Here is a 3,851-nt window from a genome sequence, read left to right on the forward strand (position 1 = left end):
TTGGATCAAGGGTTGGACTTGATGATCTTGGAGGTCTTTTCCAACCCAGTTGATTCTACGATGCTTGCAAGCAGTCAGAAGCCTTCCAGTCATCTGCTACAGAAAAATTGTATGTGCCTCACACTGGAACATATGTCATAAAGAAATGAACAATAAACCTTTAGAGGAGGAGTGGAGCTGAAAGGTTGTTGCCATTTTTCATTCTGTTTGTCAGATGCGACAGTTTATACCCCCTGATACAAATTACTGCTAGGATCTACTGTGGAGAGAATTAGTAGAGCAAGGAAGTGTGATGGGAAAGAACATTCAGCCTGGGAAGCTACAAAACAGTGAGGGATGTGTTTGCAGAGCAGCAGTTCATTTATTTTCCCAGATGCAAAGGAGTATTTCAACATTTTGAAAAAAAAAAAAAAAAAGCAAAACCTAGTGATATGAAAACACTCCAAGTTGTTAAAAATAAATACATAAATAAATAACATGCAGGAGCTTTATCATGAGAATAACTCAGGCAAATAAGACATTTACCATTCCTTATGCATGCAGTTTATTAATTAGCTAAATGATGAAGGTAACAAGAATGTGGACACTATGCAAATATAATCGGACCACTCCTGGTCACCATTTTTTGCCAATACAGCTACAACTGAACTGGAGAGCTACAGAACTTAAGAACAAGGCAGCTCGAGACAAGCAACCACATCTCTTCAAGGGGTGTTGTCATAGACATGACTTGTCTGTGAATTAGCATACAAAAGTGCCTGTAGCAGACAGTGAGCTGCACAGCTCCACTGCAAAGACAATCCCTGCTCCACAGCTCCAGGAGACAGGAGGATTGGAGAGGAAGCACTAACTCAGGGACACTCGGGACATCAGTGACAGAGCTAAGAAGCCCTACAAGGGTAAATAGCACAAAAAGCCAGTAACAGTCTGTAAAATAAAAAGGCACAACGTACTGCATTCCTTCCCTTTCACGGGGTCAGGTAGTCCAGAGCACTCCACTGACAGATTCGGGACAGCCACCCTCCATCTGGAGCCACTGCTGTCGCATTCTGTGTACTCGAAGTGGTAATCTGTCTGCAAGCAATTACAAAGAGTTTCAGTTTCATCATAACATTTGCATATTAAGCTCATTAATCAAGACTTGGGAGCAGCCAACTTGGTTATAATTAAACCAGAAAGGAAGTAGTTGTTGTGGAACATACTGTGCAGCACTTTTGCTGCTTTGATGATCACCGTGTATCATCAGAGAGCAAGCACAGAGCACACCAGGTGCTGTGCAGCACACATGCAAAGGCAGGAAGTGGGATTTGCAAAAGCACTTGAGAGACAGGACACAGATTTCACTAGATTTTTTTTCCCCTGTCTCTTAGAGCAGGATTGATCCCAAATTTCTGTGTCTGATCTGCAGTAGCCGACAAGGCTTCTGCTTTGATTAATGGAGCAAGTCACACTCAGAGAACAAGTCATCTCAGGATAGGCTGGATGTCCAAGATGGTTGAGGTGATTCACCTTCTGAGAGCGCCTTTCCCTTTTCATCAATTTCAGAGGAAGCCCAAGGCAAATTAGGGGAGATAAACCCAGTATTGGGATACCACTGAAAATGCCATCCAGCGCTAACTCTGAGGATTACCTTGAGGCAGAATGATGGTGTGAGGAGAGATCAGTCCCTGTGACTGAGATAAGGGCTGAGCAGACTAAATGAAAAGCAGTATGAAATTTCCTAGCATTAGTTAGGAAAGAATATTATTAATTTGTCTTATTAATAGTATTGATTCAGATCCCACATACAATCTAGACTCACATTTAATTACCTTTTTAGTTTTGTGCTTGTGGCTCTGTTTTCAAATTCATAGCCCAGAATTTTACTATTAAATAAATCTCAGCAACATCTCATTCTTTAAGCAGCTTGCTATCAAGAAAGAGTTTGGGTGAAGCTGGCAGAAATGGTGATTAACTTTCTTAAGGGGGAACAGATCTATGTTAAAATGACACATCCTGGCAAGCTCCATGAGATGTCTTCATGTGAGCAAGGCCACCTCCAGCTCCCTTTGCAGTCAATGAAAGGAAAGCATTGTCCCTGTGCCTATTTTAGACACCTTCTGCAGAGGGGACAAGGAGATAATACATCCTAGAAACATTTCTTCCTCTCCACTGGCTACAGAGGGAAACTAGCCACTTAATTTGGACGGAGTCTTCTCCATGTCCTCAGGGGAACCCCACCTCCAACTCTGCACATCCCTTCATGGCCCATAAAAATAACACACAGAATCATGGGACTGAGGAAAACTTAGCCACAGGCTCGGTGTTTCTGAAGCTTTGGGGCAGACTGGTGCGGTGGACCCATAAACTTTGGTTGGTTCCTTTCAGCTTAACTGTCCTCTCCTGGCAGGGCTGGCCATGAACCAGGGAGGGGGAGGCAGTGGACACGTCCACAGCCCAAGGCACAAGCAGAAGAGCTCTTTAGCTGGCACAGCTCACTCTCACTACATTTACTTATAGAAAAGCAAAGAACACTGAGTTTAATACTTCTCCTACTGTTACCATAGCTCTCCGGAGACATTCAGATGTTAATAAAGTTCTACCTAAACATCACTGAAGCCTTTGCTATTTTGCATCCCAGTGCAAATAATGATCTGATTTCTCTGGAATTAATATTTTCATGGCTCAATAATTGTCTTTGTAGCGCAGTCGATGGCCTAGAGACCTAAGTCATAGCACAGTGGAAAGCAAAACTATTTGTCTCCAAAAATAAGAAAATCAAGGCAGTAGAAGATACTATCAAACCCAGATCCACAAATGAAATATAACACACTCCCAACTCTAGAAATAAATTCAATTATAATACCTATTTCCCCCCCTTTCATCTGATTATGCAATCTTCTAGGAATAGGGAAAAACAAAACAAAACAAAACAGTCCTGGATCATCATGGTATGAAGTGTGCCTAAAAAGCAACCAGAATATATAAATGAAACACTTGTAATAGATCCATCTCATAGTTCATATGACGTAAGAGACATAAGAAAAAGAAATCTGTTAAATTAAATATACAAGAGTGAAGCAAAGGAAAGGATATTGAAATGCTCTGAATCTGACTCATGTTAAGATCCATTTTCCATTTAATATCAGATCAAAAAAATTACAAAGAGCAGTTTGGTATCAACAATCCAGGTTGCTCTCATAGCCACCCTCTCAAAACATACTTTAGTGATGTCTAGCCAGCATTCAATCCCTCTGCAGCCAGAATGGGTCTCAGAAGGGGTGCAGCTGTGAGGGACACGTCATGCAGTGCAGAAACAATCCCTCTACTGGTTGGATATCTGTCAACTATCACCAGAGATTCAAAATTCAGGACAGTAACTAAAATTACAAAGGATAAATGTGTTCTTCTCTCCTTCCAAGTTCAGGCAGATTACTCAGGTTTCCATCCCTCCATGGAAATCTCTCCAGCTTTAAGCATTCAAATCAGGTTTCTCTAGCAATGGACCCAACAGATGCCCTTCCCTCTGACCACCCCATCCCTGTGTGCAGCCATATCCACAAAGGAGTCACAAGACTCACAAATGTTGTACAGCAGGACTAAACTTCTTACATAGTCTCTTTCTGTTACTTTTTTCCCTGCTGTGCTCAGTTCCCTCTGGAAGAGCAGCAGGGATGGGTTTTTTTGGTTTTTTGTTTTCTATCTGACTTTCAACTCAGCTTTATGTCTGATAATGGCTCCATGGACTTGGTTGCTCCTGTGGTAATCAACTGCACTGAACACTCTTCAAATTAATTTTTGACCTTGGTCACACACACACACACACAGCTCCAAAAAGTTCTGCCAGCTACCAATGCTATAATCTTAGAATC

The 3,851-nt window shown here is 41.8% G+C and overlaps 1 protein-coding gene across 1 annotated transcript in view; it reads right to left on the reverse strand.

Annotated features, from left to right (window-relative positions):
• KIAA1324L (KIAA1324 like) overlaps positions 1-1,071 on the reverse strand; it is a 53,230-nt gene extending 52,159 nt beyond the window's left edge. The window contains exon 1 of the mRNA XM_027901910.1: positions 954-1,071. The gene's annotated coding sequence lies outside the window, so the exon portion shown is untranslated. The remainder of the gene's footprint in view (positions 1-953) is intronic.
• Between the last annotated feature and the right edge of the window lie 2,780 nt (positions 1,072-3,851).

Source organism: Empidonax traillii, unplaced genomic scaffold (assembly GCF_003031625.1).
Source record: "Empidonax traillii isolate 1590-97213 ecotype Southwest subspecies unplaced genomic scaffold, ASM303162v1 scaffold820:size437808, whole genome shotgun sequence".
NCBI lineage: Eukaryota > Metazoa > Chordata > Aves > Passeriformes > Tyrannidae > Empidonax > Empidonax traillii.